Genomic DNA, 22334 nt, shown 5'->3' on the forward strand with positions numbered 1-22334 from the left:
ACCAAGGGTAGTTGATGTCAAGATTTGTCTTCTAAAGCACATCCAATGCCACTCTGTTTCTTATCACGCTACCTGCTCAACAAGGAAGTCTGGATCAGAATTCTTCAGGCTGGAAGGAATGCACTCTCTGGCCTTCTACCTGAATTGAGCTCACAGCTTACACAAGGAGTCGCTAGATAGTAACCAGGCATGGCTATCATATTCGATTACTAACCCCCAAAACTCTGTGCTTTCCAATTAACTCTACTGGCCAATTGCCCCACCCTCTGTAGGACCCGTGTGCTAATCCATGAGTGGGAGGAGAATGCATTATAAGACACATTAAGAACTCTGATGAAGGCTTAATGGTTTTTCACTACATACTCTGGATTGAATAAATGCTTCTAGTCATTTCACAAGATACATATTAATTACCTTTTGGACAACACAATAAACTCTTTTTACTTTTTTTTGTATTAATGTTTATTTGTATTTATTCAAATGTTATATAGTGGGGTTTTCCAAGTAAATAAACACTTACTGTCCAGACAAATAGGGCAGTAAATAATGTTAACACCTTTCCAGAGAACTGAATATAAAAAGCCAAAAAATGGATGCACTCACTACTATAAGTCACTCTGAATAACAGCATTGGCTAAATTACTTAAATGCTAATGTAATATATTGTGTATAAAGGCCAAATCCATGTTTCTCCTTCGAATTGCCGTCACTGACGCAAAAAATGAGAAATGAGGAGGAAAAGAAATTGGGGCCAAGATATACAATTATGTCTATGCTATAACGTCTCAACACTGTGGTCCCGATAGGACAGCTGAGTGCAGACTCATGTCTTATGTCACTACAAGGCTTTGATGCACACCTTGCAAATATCACACTTACACCATGTCTCAAACAACCACAGGCATTGTACAGCAGCCATGTAACTAGGGTGTAGGATGGGAAAGAAGGTCCATCAACTGAGACGATGCTGGGCTTGTGTCACTGATTGCACCGTTTTCCCTGTACAGGCCCTGGTGAAAATGTGTGCAGTGCACTGAGAATTGGATGTTATTGTATGCAGAGAGGCTTTCAGCAGGGCCAGCTGTTGAGGGAGCTGCCATGGTTCCTTTTGGTTAGAACCCTGTGATTCATCAGGGGCAGTTTGGCTGACTGACGAGCCAGGATGTGTCACTCCCCTAATTGTCTGGCTGGCTCACGGTGTGTTCGGACCGACCTCTGTCCGCTTGGTCAGACCTGACCTGTGACTGAGAGCACAGTGGCTGGCACAGGAACAAAATGAGCCCGCGGGGAAAAACCTTTTTCATATCTGACTCATCTTAGGAGAAGAATGTCTAGAGTACTGGTGCAGCTCAGCCTCCCATGGTTCATATAATGTGGAAGAAAAAGCTAACTTTATAAGATTAAGTGTTTCATGTATGATATAGCCAACAGATAACTGAGTATCCAGATTTCCATAACATATGCCACTTCGTACCCTACCTGTTTTTACTCATATGTAAAAATAAAAATAAAGGGTCTCTTAATTTTTTAAAGTCAGACCTTCAAAATTGGGTATTAATACACTGTAGCCAAGGATGAAATTGACCAAAAAAACTGCTTTGAAATATTTTCTTCTCAGCTTGCGACCTTACTTTTAGGAAATGCCATTGAAATTTCTGTTTTCACGCTTAGTAGAGAGCGCTTGTTCGTTCACAGCCACTCGGCATTGTTCACAACCTCTTCAGCCTTAGACCCAAACAAAGAGTAGAAAAAAGTATCAATGCCAGCACAGAAAAAGTGAATAGAAATAATATACACCGCTCAAAGAATAACAACATCAATAACAATAGCAGTGACGGATTATGTTAAATTCACACAATCGGGAGTAAAGTGGCCGAGCAGGAGGCTAATGATAAATAGCAGCAGTATTGTATGGTGCGTGTGAGTGTGTGTGTGTGTGTGTGTGCATGTGAGTATGTGTGTGTGTGTTTGTGTGTGTGCATATGAGGAAAAGAGAGGGTCGGGGAGGGAATGCTCTATGTGTGTGAGAGAGTGTACTGTAGACAGAGAGTCAAGTGAATGATAGTGGCAGAGCAGATAGTCTGGATAGTTCGTGACTGTAACCCCAGTGATGAAGTGACTGGCCCCCCAGTGATGAAGTGACTGTAACCCCAGTGATGAAGTGACTGGAACCCCAGTGATGAAGTGACTGGAACCCCAGTGATGAAGTGACTGGAACCCCAGTCATGAAGTGACTGGCCCCCCAGTGATGAAGTGACTGGCCCCCCAGTGATGAAGTGACTGGAACCCCAGTGATGAAGTGACTGGCCACCCAGTGATGAAGTGACTGGCCCCCCAGTGATGAAGTGACTGGCCACCCAGTGATGAAGTGACTGGCCCCCCAGTGATGAAGTGACTGGCCCCCCAGTGATGAAGTGACTGGAACCCTAGTGATGAAGTGACTGGAACCCCAGTCATGAAGTGACTGGCCCCCCAGTGATGAAGTGACTGGCCCCCCAGTGATGAAGTGACTGGCCACCCAGTGATGAAGTGACTGGCCCCCCAGTGATGAAGTGACTGGCCCCACAGTGATGAAGTGACTGGCCCCCCAGTGATGAAGTGACTGGAACCCCAGTGATGAAGTGACTGGCCCCCCAGTGATTAAGTGACTGGTCCCGCAGTGATGAAGTGACTGGCCCCCCAGTGATGAAGTGACTGGCCCCACAGTGATGAAGGGACTGGCACCCCAGTGATTAAGTGACTGGCCCCCCAGTGATGAAGTGACTGACCCCCCCAGTGATTAAGTGACTGGTCCCCTAGTGATGAAGTGACTGACCCCCCCAGTGATTAAGTGACTGGCCCCACAGTGATGAAGTGACTGACCCCCCCAGTGATTAAGTGACTGGTCCCCTAGTGATGAAGTGACTGACCCCCCCAGTGATTAAGTGACTGGTCTCCTAGTGATGAAGTGCACCACACATCAACAATCTATATTCTGAGCATCTGTTTCTGTTCTGCCCTTGACTTTGTTGCCATCTGTGACATCTTTAGAGCATATTGTCCAGGTCTTCCTCAAAAGGATGCTCATACAGATGTGGGCATTGCACAGCGGCTGAAACCTGGTGCCTACTTAGAAAGAATACATAGTTTCTGTTTATACAGGGCAGCAATGTCTAAAAATATACATGTTTAGTTCATGCAAACATTGAAGTAAAGGTGAAGCTTTTCACATGAATGCAGTTGAGGCCAGAAATATTCACACCCCTTTTCAATAACAACAGGTTGAAAGTGAAGAATTCTGTTGTGTTCACAAATAATATCAAAGTTTGGGTTCACCTTCTTTGTTTTTAAAACAAAACCAAATCTTTTGTCCATTAATTTAAAATAACATTAAATTGATATACAGTGTACACATTGTTAATATTATAAATGACTGCTGTAGCTGGAAACGGCTGTTTTTAATGGTATATGAAAATGAAGGCTATTCCATGTCAGAAATTACCAAGAAACTGAATATCTCATACAATGCTTTGTACTACTCCCTTCACAGAACAGCGTGAACTGCCTCTAACCAGAATAGAATGAAGAGTGGGAGGCCCCGGTGCACAACTGAGCAAGAGGACAAATACATTAGTGTCTAGTTTGAGAAACAGACGCCTCACAGGTATCTTCATTAAATAGTACCCACAAAACACCAGTCTCAACGTCAACAGTGAAGAGGTGACTCTGGGATGATGGCCTTCTAGGCAGAGTTGCAAAGTTGAAGCCATATCTCAGACTGGCAAATAAAAAGAAATTATTAAGATGGGGAAAAATAACACAGACACTGAACAGCGAAAGGTTGTAAAAAAGTGTTATGGACAGACAAATCTTATTGGAGGTGTTTGGATCACAAAGAAGAACATTTGTGAGATGCAGACCAAATGAAAAGGTGAAAAGATTTGGTCATTGTGAAGTGAGAGATTTGTACTGGGTTAACAGGGTCTTGAAGAAGGAAGGCTGTCACTACATTTTTCAACACCATGCCATACCCTGTGGATTGCGTTTGATTGGAACCAATGTCCTCCTACAACAGGTAAATGACCCAAAACATATCTCCAGACAGTGCAAGAACTGTTTAGGAAAGAAGCAGTTAGCTGGTATTCTGTCTATAATGGAGTGGTCAGCGCAGTCCCCGGATTTCAACCCTATTGAGCTGTTGTGGAGGCAGCTTGATCGTATGATACGTAAGTGGCCATCAAGCCAACCCAACTTATGGGAGGTTCTTCAGGAAGCATGGTGTGACATTTCTTCAGATTTCCTCACCAAATTGACAACTAGAACACTAAAGGTCTGCTAGGCTATAATTGCTACAAATGGAGGATTCTTTGATGAAAGCAAAGTTTAAAGGACACAAATATTATTTCTAACCTTGTCAATTATTATATTTCCTATACATTTTGCTTCATTTGCAATTCAAACTAATTTTATGTTTTCATTAAAAATAACGACCTTACTAAGTGACCCCACATTTTTGAATGGTAGTGTATGTAGAATATATATATAGAGTAGATCAGCTCATATTATAGCAATTTCATAGTTTGACAAAAAAAAACATGGTTAAAAATATCTGGGATTGAACCTGGAGCCTTCTGAGACTAGGATACTAAATATAGCTCTGATAGAAGAGGCCGGAACAGACCATTTTAAAAAGCGTGTAAACCTAAATTTGTTTGTACCAACTGTTATTCTTATAGATGCTGAGCTAGGGCTGTTTTTGTCAGACAAATGAGACTCTTTACTAAACCTTGTGTATTAATGTTTTGTGCTAAGAAAATATGGTCCATTAGAAAGTTGATTCTTGCACAACATGTGTAAAAATTTTCTCTGAATAGAATATTGTAGCCCTGGTTTTCCTGGAAAAAAAAAAATCTTTTGGGAGGTTTTATTCAAGAGCTACTGTAGAGATGCAGATAAATGAAAGTCACATAAATGGAAAGTACATTTTCCTTGGGGTCTTGGGACTGATAGGACTTTCTACCAAGCCATTTCAGGCTTTCAATCAAGTTAGAGTAGCTTGTCTAACTATCTAAGCTGGCATGCCTATTGCTAGACTTTAGAAAATCAAGCAATTACTAAATGTGCTCAAAGATTCACATTCCTTTCAGTCTTTAACCCAGATTTTAGCAGAGATAGAGATAAGCATATTTAGGTTACCATAAAAATAATTAGTTCGTTATCTAGCATCTTATGATAATATCATGATATTTGTGTCTTAATTATGATGCCATGCACAGTGTTGTAATGTGGATGTAATATCCAAGGTGGTTGCAAGATTAACATGTGTGATTTACAACAGTCAGAATGACACCCCTCTGGAACGACTAGATTTAGGCATTGTGGCTGTAAATTGCAGAAAAAATCTATTTCAAGTGAAAAATGAAAGAGAAATTATTCAGAGGAGGCATAGCCACCCTCTATACATGGGACTATAGAAAATGTGACCGGCTCCATAAGTTCCTTGTTCAAGCCGGAAGAGTGTGCAGACCAAACCGGAAAGGACAGTTTCAAACATTTAATAAGACATGGCTTAGCAACAACATTGAAATCAGATCAGCCATCGTCTCACCTAATATTACACACTGCTTGTACTGGTAAAAGAAACACAAAAAAGCACAGGAAGCAACTCAGTCCAGGTGGCAGGCATTCAATATCTTTCATTACCGACATTCCAAATCAACCATGAGCTTGCATCAAACATATCTACCACCTGACTTTCCAAGATCCTCAATGCCTACAGATTACATCACTTCTTGTTGGTGGTTGCACAGAGGTATTCAACCCTCTATTCAAGGATCCCCAGCCGTTCATGTGTTTGATCCTTTCCAGAGCAAGCACACCTGATTAGACTTGTCAGCTAATCATCAAGTCCTTGAAAAGAGAATCAGATGTGCCTGTTAATGGCTGTAACAAAATTGTGAAATGTCTGAGGGTCCCCTAGCAGAACATTGAAGAGCTGGGTCCTAGAACAGAGAACAAACTGATCTTAAACACAAACAGGTGGACTATTCAACTCCTCAATTATGCAGTCACATTGTTGTTCAAAAATCAGGCAACTAGTCAAACAATATTCAATGTTGGCATGCTAGTTGTTTTTCTCACACAAAGGTTAATACATTGACGCAAATGCATTAATTAATTAATTAATTCTTAACATTACGTATTAATTATAAATGAATGCAGATGTTTTAGAAAATAAGTAATAGCCGGATGCATCAGGCAAGCGTTGTATGTTTAAATATATCCTCATTGTCACTGAATTGATCTACACATGGGGTTTGTATAAAATGTGTGTTTACAGGATCGGTGAGGTTACAAGATCAGATCAGAGAGTAGATTGCTACCACATTCTCCGGTCGAAGCGCGCGAAGCGTCAGTGGTCCACGCGCCGCCTTCAGTCTCCTCGCAGTATAGAAAGGAGGTTAGCAAGACAGTACGCAGGACTTCCTTCCACGATGGTTGTGTAGTGTTTATATTTCATATTTCGTATATTTGCGGAAACCCTTACTTAGTGGAGCACCTTCAGACACTTGGGGCAGGTTGGTCAGCGCACTTACGGCGGCTGAGAATCCACGCGGGTGTCCGGTTCTTCGTGGCTATCTCTCGAGCTAAAGAAGACTGGAGCAGAGTTATTCTGCAGCTACAGTAGAGCAGTCGACTGTTACCATACTGGGCTTTCCAGAGAAGTGAAGCATGACAGCATTCTCCGCAGGGTGAAACGGCGATTGGCAACATTATGTTATTAGGTGAGTAACACATTACATGTTTATTATTGATAGCTGTCTGATATATGTTGCCACTATGTTTTATACACTGGCAGTGAACGGAGTGCGCGCATTCGCGGCGGATCTGAAACCAATATAGTAGATTCTGTAGCCAGGCAGTTGATAAACGCAAAGAAAGTATTAAATAATTTAGTATTAGGATTTAAACATAATATATAGTAAACGAATACAGCCACAGTCTTGGCTTCATATGCCTGGTTCTAAGGCTTTCCGTATGTATAGCCTAGGCTACATAAAAGAACCGGCAGAACTTTAGTAGCCTAAAATACGACGTTTTACAGTTACATTACAAGAAACAACCTGTAACAATGTTACACCAATAATGTAAAAGTACTGTATTGGGAGTACTTTTCTTTAAATCTGAAACTAAAAGTCTAAGAATCTAAAACTTCGACGTCTTGTTGGAGGGACAATTAACTAACGTTGTTATATATTGCTGTTTTTCAGCTTAGGACAGATGACCAAAACAGCCCCTCTGTTCTTCGCCTGGACATTTTATGTGCAAGACACACGTTCAAACATCACAAAAAAACAATCTGTCCGTCGCTCTGGTTGTCATATTAGTTCATGAGCACAGGCATAGGTTTTCGTAATTCAGTTCGTGTCCTGTAGTGAGAGTGACACCCACATGGCTCATCTAAGGGCTTGTGGCCAAACAGCTACTCATTACAGAACAGCAGCAGCTCTGGTTTCTGTTTTCTGGCTCATTATAAGGGGGTCACTGTGAGGGATGCTTCATGACGAAACCCGTTGTGACATTTTGTTACTCAGACATACAGGAAGGTTCATTAATTGAAAATAACAGATCATTTAATACATTCAATACAGCAGTACCACAATTTCTACCACAAGTTTTGATTAGCCTGGGATTATCAAAGAGACACTTTTAGATAATTTCCTACTCACCTAGTCAGACGAAATCCATGGATTCTATGTTGTTGTTGAAGGCATATTGTAAGCGTTTGCAAAATTGCTGGAAGTCTCCTGTTCCTCTAAAAAGCAGGGATACAGACCATCTAAATACTCTAAAGCTGTTTGGTTATAATTGAGTCTCACAAAGCTTTACTATATGTAGAAATACATAATTAATACACCTGTTAATATTACTGATTCTATCCACAAGATTCTTTCCATGCATTACTAACCACCCCACTTTTGAGTTTGAATCTTAATTTCCTTACTTTCAATTAGAATTGGCTAGTACGGCAGATACCGGAGAGGACTTCCAGCTATTGCTAACAATACATGAAGCTAACAATACACTACCTTCACCTTTCTCTACACTGTACGCAGAGACATTAAAATGGTATTTGTGATTTTGTCTCACTCTGGTTAAGTAAGAATGTATATAAAAAATACTTTTGCATTTTGCATGGTCTGCGACTAGCTACTCAGAAACGCCTCATGTGTATTTCATTAGGTCTATGTTGAGTCTTCCCAAGCAACCCCTGTGGATAGGCTAAGTATTCCACCAAGTTAAAAACCACTGATTAACAGAATGTCTACTCACATTACAGTACATGTATAGTACAGTTAAAAACATAACAAATACTGTTTTCGTTTCAGCACATTTCATGTTACCCTTGTTTTTCCAAACAAATATAACTGGACTGATGTTTTGTTCAGTATTCTTAATTACTCACTGTCTCTCAGTTTCCACAGACCTTGAACATCATGTGAGTCAATGAGCAGCCATCTAGCTGAACTAGGCAGGGAGCATGTCCACTTTCTTCGTTTCTTTTTGTTAAAGGTTAGACAAATGCCACAAGTAATTGTCTAGAGCAGTTTCCTTATAATGTAACTTTCCGATGACTTGCCACTGTGATTATCCGTTGGGGATAAGGTCAGTGGGGCCAATGAATATCTAGTCAGCTTTGCAGTGTTTGTGTGAAAGCCATCAAGCTCACTGTGACAGTAAGGATGTGAGAATGTGAGGCATAATCATTGTCAAATGAAGATTATTTGTGACAGTAAAAATTGGTCTGGTGCGCCACTTCTTTCTGTGCTGTTACACACAAATGAGTGTTTCCAGTGGTACATGACTTCAAAAGTAGTGTGCTACACAAGGCATATGTGAACATTTGGGACTATGGCTATGTTATCCTGAATTTCGTTATCCAATTGTAGTTACAACTTCGTAGTAGCTTCTACAGGTTGTGCACGAATATACCATCTCTGAGGCAATCCTAGCATCTGAGAGGCAAACACACAATCTGAGACCCATGCGCAGGCACTTTAAGATCAGTTTGCTGGGGTCAGAGAGTATAATCAGGAGCTAGACTCTTCCCTCATTGAAGGAATGTTACAGTGGAACGGACTCAGCCCCACAAATGCCTGGCCATTCCATCTTGAGTCAGCTGTTCGGTCTCGCCAACAGAAGGAAGATGAAATAAATAAACATAACGGTTACTTTAATAACAGTCTTTATCCATAACTGTCTATTACAGGGACAGTTACAGAGTAAATGTGCCAGCCCGTTTTGGGACACTGAAGAGCCTTAGAGCCGGATGCTGACGGGCTGAGTGCATCAGTGAATAGACTATCTGTGTGGACTCTGTCATGCTAAGCGGGATTACTACAGTAAGTGAAGCACCAATGGCAAGATTAGCAGCGGAAAGCAAGTCTGCGCCCTGTGCAGTCCCACGTGGCACTTTGTTTCCTATTTAGTTCACTTCATTTGACCAGTTCCTTTAGGGCTGTTCTGCGTAAAATATGGGATTATTTTGGGGCGAAAGAAGATTCGTTTTTTTTTTCATCAATGTAACACAGCGGTGTGGTCAAAGATGTAGTAACATACTGTAGTTGTATTCACAATCTGGTTACCTAAAACACACTTTTTTTCATGTTTTAGGATTTATAAAAATATTGACATTTTACATTTTCTAACTGATGTTATCTATATACTCACAATGCACTACCGTACTCGTCTTAAAGGCAACCCATTGAGCAGAGTTTGCTAGCCTTCACATGTCAACTGTCATGTTGTGTTTATCTTGTCCTGTGCACTTTGCCACCTTATTGGAACTGATGTTTTTTCATGACCATATCATTGGAATTTATCTACTTTGGATCCAGGCAGGAATTCAGCTCTTGTCTCTGTGGAACCAGAGATGCTGCTCTGATGGTGCAGTGTGGCAATCAACTGGAGGCTGGTTCACTAAGAGATTCCAGGCTTACATTTCATGTACATAAAAGGAGGACTTAAATAGGCGAGTTGTATGTATTCTTACTCTTTTATTAAGGCCTGAGCCTTTGTCGCATGAAGGGCTTACTCAAGACTTAAGATTTGAGTCTTCATCCCTTTAAAAATGTTTTATTGATGGTGTGTGAAGCTGGACAAAGCTGCATCACTAGATGCAGGGTTTTAAATTGAACACCTTTTCATGTAATGGGGCTTTTCATAAAGGTAACAATTTTATTCCACTCTGCAGTTACTGACACACATGGTATTTTCCTTTGAAAGGTTGTGCTTTTGAATAAACCTTTCAATTCAAGCCCATCTTTTTGCTTGTATATCTTATTTTCAACTTGTTGGCCTCGTGTATTGTATTGTCTCAAAAGTTATGTGCCACAGGGTGTAACAATGTATGAGTCAAATGCCGCTACATCTATTCATGTAGAACAGATAGAAGCAATTATCTGAGAGCTGCTGAAGTGTTGGAGACATTCCATAGTCAAGTGTTTATCTTCCCATAAAGTATATTTTCTTCTGCAATTTGACATCAAACAGATGTTTGTTGATATCTTCTGTCAGGCAATTAACAGCAGGCCAGTCCAAGACATTCAAATGGACAGAATGATAATTAGATGCCAATTTTTTAATCCACAGTGAATGTGATAGGAGGGCTCATAGTTGCCAAACTGCCAGCATCAGGGAATTAGGATGAAGTATATGAAGAATTGCGGCACAGGTGGATTGTTTCTAGTCTACCGCTCATTCAGCCTGAGATTTTCACACAAAAAAAGATAAATGTTTTTCGCTCAATCAAACTAAAAAGGTTGTGCAAAATCATTGGTATTCTCAGGGAAAAACTGGGAAAAACATTTTGGGCTGATAGAAATATTCTGTAGTTGTACTATTTTTTTCCAAGGTCATGTAGATCATACTTCAAAATCTGTCTTCAAAGAATTGAGCTGAAAACTACATTACTAACGTGGTTGCCATATATTCTCATTATGTTGCTGTTAGAAAATCTGCACAGTATGTCTCTATATCTGATCATCCGATCATGTAGAAGTGTCTAGCGCCATATTTATCGAAAGGCAGTTCGGAATTGATCTGATTGCTATTGTCATGAGGAAAAGGTCATGTTCTGAAGCTTCTGTGCTTTTACCATCGTTATAATTTAATGTGCTGTGAGTCACGGATGGGTTATTTTTCCCCGCTTGGCATAGCTGATGTCATGGGGGGGCCCTGGAAGAAGAGAAGCTAAACACATTTGTCAAAAAAATGTCAAGCACTCACTCATTTTAAGTGATTCACTCTTTATCTAATAGCATCTCCAGTCATTCAGTTGTGCGGGTTGCATTCGCCAACCAGTCATTTCACGTTGTCCATTTCGACATTTCACTGTCAGCTACCTACCACGCTCTCATGCTGACATTGCAATGCAATGTTTATCTAAGTACATATGTAATCAAGGAGAGACAATGTGCCTGTGTAGTCTGGCACTGCTAAATGCTGTAATAATTAGATATTCTGCCCATTTTCAGTTAACACATACAGTCTTTTGCAGCTGCTATAGCTAGACCGCTTTAAACAATGCTCAATCTTTACCTCACGAACCATCACATTGTCTAAGATGATTGGTTTTGTAATTAATTCATGATTCCCATCATGCAAATAAATGAATGCACTGTGGAATTACCTAGAAAATAAACCTGCTATAATAAACATTTTCTGTATATTATTTGAACAATGTTGGGCTATTCAATAACTTTTTAATTTCAAATGGGATGTAAGGGTAGAATTATTTACCCATTAACTGTTGCTCACATCTATCAGTTTTGTCTGGAGGGGTTTGCAGGAACAACAATGACTTCCATCCCTAAAGAGCAAAAGAGCCCAGTACAACACCACCCGTGTCACATCCAGTTTGTATGAATTGTAATCTTATGCTTTTATTCATCTTTATTTTTTTTTTTACAAAAAGTTGAGTGTTAGCAATGATGCCTTATGTCGCGCCGTCTTCTGCGGTGTATCGACAGATACAGTACATGAAAGGGCTGTAGTGTGTTGAGAATGCTCCATAGCACCCGCTCTATGTAAAGGTTCAGAGACGGTGAAAACCTTTCTTCTAGTTTGCCACCAACTTGACTGTGTCCTGAATGGCACCCTCTTCACCAAAGGGCTCTGGTCGAACCTGGTGCACTGCTTAGGGAACAGACTGCCAATTTGGACGCAGCTATAGTGAAACGTCCGCACTGTGGCCTGAATAATTCTCAGCATAGCCTTCACAAACAGCAGCACACAATGAAGAGGTGCTATGGATTGTATAATGGATCTCCATACTGCCGAGACAATGGCAGAGGGTGCAATTACACTTCATGTTTTCACAGAGAGGGATATTTCAGGAGCCAGGCTACAGTAGGTGTCTGCCGAGCGGTGAGGATCGTGGAGACGATAATGGGGGTAATGTGCTACTTGTCAGCCGCATGAAAGTGCTAAAGGAATCAAAGAGGAGAAGACACAGATTCCTCCATGAAATCTGAATCAGTGACATTAGAGACAAAGAACAAAGACCAAAACTCTTCATGTGTTTGTTTAGGGTGGTGAGTGTTTGTGAAGTATGGGGTGTTGTGTTTGCATGTGTGCGTGTGTCTGTGTTGGAGGGGGGTAGTTGAAGTACCTGATTTATTAAGCGTCTTATGACACTTCAATGGATGCTTTGATCATCAGCTGAAGGGCACAGAGGTTTGTTGTGACAGACCCTAAGGCAGGCATCATGATTGTTGCCTTCTCATGTCTCACTCATATATAAAACATCTGCCTGAATTCACATCTACCTATCCTCAGCAATTTGAATCAAGTGCATTTTATATTTGTCACATGTGCCAGATATACCGTACTCACAAGCCCATTCCCAACACTGCAACTGGAAGTAAATAAGATTCCAAAAAATACAATCATCGAAAAATTAAGATTAAACACGTGAATTGAAGTTTAAATGCATGGGAATGGGATATACATATATACCTGACACTGTAGAACATGCAGAGAACCAAGTAAAGGAAGTATAAAATGTATACAAAATATTAAATAGGTCATGTAGCTGCAGCGAATCTGGAATTGTGTGTGTGTGTGTGTGTGTGTGTGTGTGTGTGTGTGTGTGTGACGTCGGTGAGCATGTGTGTACATTGGGGTCTTGTGTGTCAGTGAGGTGTGTATGTGTGAGGAGTCCATAAGTGTGCACAGGGTCAGTGCAGGATAGCACAACACTGCCGGGTCGCTGACCTCTTCCCTGTAGGCCGTCTCATCTCCGTCAGTGATCAGGTCTTACCTCCTTCCACTGACGCTGATCAACCTTACCGCTCTCCCTGTAGGCCGTCTCATCTCCGTCAGTGATCAGGTCTTACCTCCTTCCATGTAGACCATCTCATCACTGACGCTGATCAACCTTACCGCTCTCCCTGTAGGCCGTCTCATCTCCGTCAGTGATCAGGTCTTACCTCCTTCCATGTAGACCATCTCATCACTGACGCTGATCAACCTTACCGCTCTCCCTGTAGGCCGTCTCATCTCCGTCAGTGATCAGGTCTACCTCCTTCCACTGACGCTGATCAACCCTACCGCTCTCCCTGTAGGCCGTCTCAGCGCCGTCGATAGTCAGGTCTACTGCTGTCTCCGTAGTCGCTCTCATCTCCGTCAGTGGTCAGGTCTACTGCCATCCAAGTATGCCGCCTCACTGCTGTTCGGAGATGCTGTGGGAGGTGTTCTGTTCAAGTAAACCGAGCTTGATGATGACCTTGGTTGTTGAATGCTGCTCCATGTATCAACAGTGCTCTCACATAGGTACTTCTCTCCATAGTCCACGGAGAGTGCGGTCACCCGGGACAGTAAGTGCACTTGAGCGTGGCTTTCTGTGTTGCTTTCCTCGAATTGAGAAGGTGTTTAGTTTGTCTGCATTGCTGGGCGTCTCTCACCTTGTAATCTATCATTGTCTGCATGGTCTTGCCACATCCGATGAACTTTGGAACTTTTGGAATAGGACTTCACCTTCCCCCTGTGTTGTCCTTTTCTCTGCTGGATGGCTCATCAGACCTCATTGGATTACTTGTCTGAGTCTGTGTTCCTTTCTTTGAAGCCAGTAGTTCTGGCTGTTAGTTCTGCACAGATACTATCTACGATCCCCGGTCTTGGGTTGTTTGTGCGGCACCTGTTGGGAGAACGTCATCTAGGCACTTGACTGGAAAACCACTCAATGCTTTCGATTGAACCCTGAAACATATTCCCAATCTGTATCAGCAAAAGAGTCTTGTAATATCTCATCAGCTTCAGTGGACAACCTCTTTACTGTGTGCCTCGCTGGTATGTCCTGTTTGAGTTTGTAGACAGGTAGCAGGGGGACAGAGTCATGGTTCCATTTCTTGAACAGAGGACAGGGGACGGAGGGCCTTGTATGCACTTTTGTGGTAGAATAAAGGTGGTCCAGAGTTTAGCGCCCCTAGTGGCACAGGAGTTGTATTGCTAGTAGCTGGTGAAACAGATTTAACACTAGAACTGCCCGGCCTTTCAGACCAACAGTATCAGCCAGAGCCGAACCCCGTCATTAGCATACGAATTGGCCCTATTAGCATACCCATTCTCCTCCACAGCATCATCATCCAGCAATGGTTAAGTGAAAAAATACAAGAATGTATTTGTATTGAAGGTCTGATCATGTGAAAATAAATGTAGTTTTTTTCATTTGTTTATTAGGCCCCAAATATGAACAAAAATAAAATGACAGTGGAGATGAGTGGTAAATTATTAAATTATTCAAAGATAAATCCATTAGAATTTATCTCAATTTGATTTGATTTTGATGATGCACAAGGTAAAGTAAGAGACATTATTGTACAATTTGCAATGATCAAAGGACCTATGCATGAATAGCTGTACACTATAAACACTATACATTTCAAAGAATGAATAACACATATTCGTAAAAATAAAACTGATAGATCCAAGGATATGTAGCCTCTCCAAGTAAAGACATTGCAGTGTATTATTCAATGAATTTTATTAGAAAATTTGATTAGCAGAGTAGAAGGATGATTTAAGCATGATTTTCAATAGCCTACACTTTCAGGGTGCCTGCCGTGATGGCCTCCCTCCGAGGAAACTCAACTACTTTGCTCCCTGTTGCTGGCCATTTTTCTGGTTTCTACAGTAGCAGCCGGTTAGTTTTTATTCTCGCCAAGTGCGCTTGTTGCTTTGTATCAGTTCTAGCTGCTTCGGCTTCCATTGTATTACACATTACGCTTTTCAGCTTAGTAAACCACCTGCGCCTGGTCTCCTTGCTTATCACACCATGGCATACATGAATTACAAAATGTAAACATTTTAATTCGATTAGTACAGTAGTGTCTCGCAGGGGCATTTGTGGTTACTGTTGGTTAATTATTTTTCTTTTTTTGGTGACAAGGCTGAGGTGTTGGAGGTGGCGGCTCATTATCAGAATCTGATGAAGACCCGGCATCCGAGATGTTGATATCTGACTCAACTTTGCAGCACCTGCAATGCTGTCAGGGCGTTGAATCGTCAGCTTTGGTTTGCCATTGTGAACTAAACGCTATAAATTGTATCTTAGTTGTGTCTGACTTGCTCACCGAGTTCAGATTATATAAAATGTTCTACCCTCATCATTCTTCATCATTTCACTTTAGTCCCATGTAGGGTTGCACGATATTGGAAAAAACTGTCATTGCGATATTTTGTTTTTCTGTGATATATATATTGCGATATGAAAAAATACAGGATGTCTTGAAAAGCTCTAATTGAGAATAATTAATTATTCTAGAATGATTGGGATGATTTTGTGGGGAACTGCATCTTCATGGGAAAAAATTTATAAATAAATGAAACTGAATTACTTTTTACCCTTTGACTTATTTTGGGTAGTTTAATTTATTATATGAATTAGTACACTGTTTAATTCACCATGGTTCTATTGTATTCATGTAATACTCTTCTATCAATTCAGGCTAAACTCAATGAGCTAACATGTTATGATATTAATAATGCATGTTGCTTTCCCTAAAATGAAGGGGCTCATTTGTGAATGAAGAGGTGTGGTGTGTATAAGGGATCCAGGAGATTACAGGAGGTTTTATCTCAGTACTCCAACCAGGTTAAAACAGAACATTCTCTAATGAGAAAGTTTCATTATAACAGTAGGGAATTAATGTGAATGACAAAATCTAATCAAAAAGTCATTTAACATTTTATTACATTACAAATTAAATTTTGAAAATAGAAACATATATCTTTAAACCATTTGAAAAATGAAAAAGAGCTGCTATATACCAATCCTGAGTGGTTTACAAAAACAAAATACAGTGTTTATAAAGAAAATTACTTGTAATAATAAAAGCAAAACCTAACTAATAAATACCAATGAACTTAACAGGAATAACAAATATCATTTCACAAACTTTCACAAACTTTTGTTTTTCTTAGCAACAGTGCGAAAGGAAAATAGTGTTGAACATCATGGCAAGACAAATGCTGATTAAATTAAACTTTTCAACTGTATACAATCTGGTTTCTTTCCAAACCAGTACCTAGTAAAATAAATAAATGTATTTCTAACAACCGTTGAATAATATAGTAAATCTAAATTCTCAGATATAATAACTTGACTTTAAGCATGTATACATTGCTTACTCAAACTTGAAGGTTTTTGGCCAAGAATACCAGTCTATTCACCATTACAGGCCTGAGATATGACCGTTGGCAAGTGACAATGTTGTGACAATACTGAATAGCCTCTCAGAGGGGGAACTTGTAGTGGGAATGAATAGATACTTGCAGGCGAGCTTGGTGAGATGTGGAAAGCTTATTGTGTTTTCCTCCATGCAAGTGGATCTTCCTCTTTGTCTATGGAAGGTGTTAGCAGGTAGTTGTTTGGTTCTGCTTCCACAGCATCCTTGTGGGTCAGAGGAATCACCCTTTGCTGCAGCTCCACTCTGTTTAAAGAAACCTTCCAAGGACATCTTGGCTTTCTTTGCCTGGGACGTATCAGCAACTCCAGGCTTCAGTGTTGCTGCTTGACTTCTCCTCCTGGCATTCCATCGTTTCTGATGACTCTCTTTCTTTGACTTGGAGCTTGTTATTTTCACTGATGAAGTCCATCTTGAACCAGGGGTCCAAACAAGAAGCCGCATCTAGCAGCTCCTGAGTAGCTTCATCTCTATATTTCTTGTTGATGTAGTGCAACATCTCAGTTTTCAAGGTCTTGGTCAAGTGTGTGTCTCCCTCTTGAATTAGCAGCATTGAAGTGTTGAAGAGGTGAAGAACTGGCTTCACATATGAGACACTAACATAGTATTCTCCTGAGAGTGCATCTGTGAAGTCCAGCAGTGGGCCCAGTGACTTACAGACAGATTCCAGGACATCCATTTCTTGCCAGGTTAGAATTAGATGCTGTGTCTTCCTGTCCTCAGACAGGACCTGAGTTATAGCCATTATGCTGCTCTAGTATCCTGCTGATTATCTTCTGTCTGGAACCCATCTTGTTTTGCATTCTGATATGAGGGAATGTGAAGGTAGATTAAGTTCCTTCTGGGCTCTTTCAAGAGCACTTCTGGCCTTCCAGCGGTGAGAGATGTGACCCACCTGCTTCTTGCAGACACCTGCAGTACGGTCAATGCGTCCATCCCTTTTCACTGCATTTTCTAAGGGAAAAAACTAAGACAAAATAAAGTACTTATTATTATACATATTTAATATATTTACCTTAATAAATGATTTATAAAAATAAATTGCACATAAAACTGTTTTGCAAATGATTACACAATTAGTTATTTACAGATAAAATGTAGAGTCTCAGCATGCTTTGTTTGTTTAAACAACCTAAAATAAATAGGTCTCATATAACTTATTTCTCATGAGTTTAGCACTAACTATTTTACTTAATGATAACCCAAAATGTAGAGGCATTTAATTCCATTGTTTGTTATTGTAAACAAATGCAACATTTAGACATAAAAAAGATAGCAGAAACATTAGATATGAAACATTAATGCCATAGGATATCAGCCCTGGCATTCAGAGCTTTGGCTATCAACCTGACAGTCTGTGTCCTCATTCTTCCCCAGCCCTATCCTCTACAATAAAAATGTATGAAACTTATGAACATTTTTATATTTCAGTACAGGTTCCTAGGTAATAATATGAAACAGTAATAGTATAGCATTAGCAAAAGTAGTAAAATAGAACACGCAATTGGGCATAGTTTTCCAACTGCAAGATGCAGTCTGTGGCCAAAGCACTGCAATCTGGCGGCAGCCTTCACCATGTTCGTGGCATTGTCTGTTGTTATAGAGTCAGCTAAAGCTTCTCTCATCCCTGTTGCGATGTTTTCACTTGTATGTTCCTCTGTGAAAAATGCAGTTTGTAAACCGCGTCTTTTCAGGTTGACGTCCTCATTAATAAAGTGTACGGTCAGACTTAAGTAGGGCTCCGTTGTCCGGCTGGACCACAAGTCTGTTGTTGCTGTATAATATTCCACTTCTGACAGCTCAGTTTCAACTTGTGCCTTGCATTTCGAGAAATTTTAGAAAAATAGTTGCGTGATGGCATTACATACCGCTTGTCGAGCAACCGGATCATGTTTTTAAAACCCTCTTTGGTAACCATGTTAATTGGTACCATGTCTTTAGTGATGTGAAATGTTATTGAATCTGTGATTTCTCTCTGCCATTGGAACCTTTCTCGTATGGTGTAATACTGGCAAACTGGTGTAATACTAGATTTTTGCTTTGGACGGCTTTGAGATGATTTGCACTCACCATACAAAGATTTGTGGTGTCGCCTTAAATGATTGAACAAATTGGTTGTGTTGCCTTGTGTTGTGGCAACAATTGCAACGCACTCTCGACAAAGTACCTGTATATATATAATATACACTCACCTAAAGGATTATTAGGAACACCTGTTCAATTTCTCATTAATGCAATTATCTAATCAACCAATCACATGGCGGTTGCTTCAATGCATTTAGGGGTGTGGTCCTGGTCAAGACAATCTCCTGAACTCCAAACTGAATGTCAGAATGGGAAAGAAAGGTGATTTAAGCAATTTTGAGCGAAGCCACAACACTCACAACCTTGAGGCGGTTGGGCTACAACAGCAGAAGACCCCACCTGGTACCAATCATCTCCACTACAAATAGGAAAAAGAGGCTACAATTTGCACAAGCTCACCAAAATTGGACAGTTGAAGACTGGAAGAATGTTGCCTGGTCTGATGAGTCTCGATTTCTGTTGAGACATTCAGATGGTAGAGTCAGAATCTGGCGTAAACAGAATGAGAAAATGGATCTATCATGCCTTTTTACCACTGTGCAGGCTGGTGGTGGTGGTGTAATGGTGTGGGGGATGTTTTCTTGGCACACTTTAGGCCCCTTAGTGCCAATTGGGCATTGTTTAAATGCCACAGCCTACCTGAGCATTGTTTCTGACCATGTCCATCCCTTTATGACCACCATGTACCCATCCTCTGATACTTCCAGCAGGATAATGCACCATTTCGCAAAGCTCGAATCATTTCAAATTGGTTTCTTGAACATGACAATGAGTTCACTGTACTGAAATGGCCCCCACAGTCACCAGATCTCAACCCAATAGAGCAACTTTGGGATGTGGTGGAACGGGAGCTTCGTGCCCTGGATGTGCATCCCACAAATCTCCATCAACTACAAGATGCCATCCTATCAATATGGGCCAACATTTCTAAAGAATGCTTTCAGCACCTTGTTGAATCAATGCCACGTAGAATTAAGGCAGTTCTGAAGGCGAAAGGGGGTCAAACACAGTATTAGTATGGTGTTCCTAATAATCCTTTAGGTGAGTATATAAATGTGCAAATTGAAGGTGCAAGTTAGTATGTGCAACTGAAATGCAGAAACAGCAGCAATGAGGTTCCCGAGGTAGACATGTACAAGTAACAACTGAAAAAGGATGTAAACAACATGTACACAATTTCAAATAATTATTTACAGTTGGCTACATGAAAATATAGAAAAGTAATTTGTCGATTGCATTGATGAAAAACAGTAACGTGTAATACATTTGCTTAATTTATCATTTTTGATAATTGGTATTTAGTTTTGTGAATAATTATTTAGCATAGTACATTTGTAGAAATCCCGTAGGCAATTGGAGGTCTTAGTGTTAAGCCTTCCTGCTGCTACAAGTTGTTTCTTGTTTGCTTATTTCCCCATACAGTTCTTTGAGTGCTGTAGTTGTATTTGCTTGTGGTGGGATGTAGAAAGCATATTTGAGATAAATACTAGCATCCAGAAACTATAACCAGGTTCTTGCCAAGCCAGAAGCACTTTTAAACAACTGCCACACTTTTTATCCATTATAACCTTCAGGGAAAATAGCCCAAATATTTCTTACACTATGCGTTATAACGCATTAGAAACCTACAATGTGCATTTGGTTGTCAAGACAGAGCCCTCTGTAAGTAGACAGGCGATAGCATAATCATCATTAGTCAGCATTTGTACAAGGGACATGGGAAAGTACATTCTAAATAGGATGAATGTTGCACCTGATATTGGAGCTGTGGATTGTAGTCACTAATTTATTAATGGGATATAGGACTATGGAGGTGCCAAAAAATATAGTTAGCAGATCTGGATATGAAGAAAAAATTGCTGCTTCATCAAGTTTAATGCTTATGTCTTTTGCTGTCATGAACTCTAATTATACATATGATGAACGTAGTATGGATGCATTTTTCTTTTCTTTTCTCAAGAATATCCATGCAATTTCAAAATAAATAATTACATAGTAAATTACAATGCCTAAATTATTATACATGTTTAGAAGAATTATGAATTATGTCCAATGAAAATGTTAAGTGAATGTGAAAACAGGAAGTTTTAAATGGAATATGAAAAATGTGCCAATTTCAACTACCAATTTGCAAACATCAACCTGAATTACCAACACATGTCAGGGTTTTGAAAAAATGCCTAAAAAATTATAATTATAATCTAAGAAGATTTTGCATGTTAATGTGAAAAGTTTAAATTGTAATTGGCTCTTAGATTTCCAATAAGTCAATTATATGTTTAGCCTATTTTATTACCCTGTAAATTGCCTCTTGTTAGGGAATACCACAAGGCCATGCAAAAACCCTCATAGCAAGCTTGATGCTATGGTGCAACTCGCTTGGCATCAGATCAAAACAATATTCATGACTTGTTTCTTTAATTTATTCTTGCATGATTCATGTCCCAATTTTTTGGGCATGGCTGGCACTAAAAGAGCATATTATGACAAAAATTATCTCAGTACTTGTTTCTGATTGTCTAGAAGGGCATTGTTGAATGGGAATTAAAATGTGTTATTTCAGACAATTTCTCTGGGACAGGTATTCAGGACATCTAATCATGACACCATAGCTAGCATTGATTTGTTTTTGCAAAGACATTTTGGGGGCATTTGACGAACATTAATTTTATTTTGCAGTGATGATGCAAGTACAGCAATTATTGGGGAATGTCGTGAACTGTGAATGTTTAACCAGCTAGTTGCTGTTTGTTGCAGTTAGTTGCTAATGGCAGATTCTGCTAGCCACATATGTTTTGGCTAGATTTTAGCCTAGTTTTCTTTTGCAATTCAAATGTTTCTATTGTAATGTACAGTGTTCTGACAAGAAGGTATGCAAACTCACTTTTTTGGCTTTTAAATGAATGTCACTAGAAAAGAGCTTAACTAATTGCAAGTTACATAATTACATAAACGGCTGTTTATTTTTGGTTCCTGAGTTAAACAGTGAGTGTTTCAGTGGTTGTTTTGTTGCCTTTTGTAAGCAGTGGAAGAGTGTTACCAGCCAGCATGCTTAAAAACCAGTAAGAATGAACACCTGGGTCGTTAGTCTGGTCATTACATAGAGAAAGACATATGGTCCTTAGAGACATATATAAAAAAATAAAGATTCACAACCAAATTTATTGGGAATGAAATCACAACCAATTTTTTTTCTATCCAATTATTTTCTCTTCTCAGACAAAGCAGTGTAAAAGGGAATCTGATATATGAAGAACTGGAAACATGAAGTTTACAGTATAAATGAACTTATAAGAATGTCAATGTAATTGAAACCATGATTTTTACTGGTGAATTTGCAAATGTATTTCATTTGATCAGTTAATAACATACAGAAAAAGAAAGTTTTTAACATTCCATGGAGAAATTTCATAAATTCGTAATATACAGAAGACACATTTCTCCTGCTTGCTACTAGCAATGGTACAAGCAGAATAAATGCCTTTTCTGTATATTACATTGGTACTGTTTTCCCCAAGGTAA

At 39.9% G+C, this 22334-nt stretch overlaps 1 protein-coding gene across 1 annotated transcript in view; it reads left to right on the plus strand.

The window, feature by feature from the left end:
- The first annotated feature begins 5926 nt into the window (after positions 1-5926).
- Positions 5927-22334, plus strand: part of mgat4c (mgat4 family member C) — a 147840-nt gene continuing 131432 nt past the window's right edge. The window contains exons 1-4 of the transcript XR_002198210.1: positions 5927-6018; positions 6320-6764; positions 9251-9383; positions 9879-10262. The gene's annotated coding sequence lies outside the window, so the exon portion shown is untranslated. Of the gene's footprint in view, positions 6019-6319; positions 6765-9250; positions 9384-9878 lie in introns of the transcript that reaches the window.

This window comes from Esox lucius, chromosome 19 (assembly GCF_011004845.1).
Source record: "Esox lucius isolate fEsoLuc1 chromosome 19, fEsoLuc1.pri, whole genome shotgun sequence".
NCBI classification, from domain to species: Eukaryota; Metazoa; Chordata; class Actinopteri; order Esociformes; family Esocidae; genus Esox; species Esox lucius.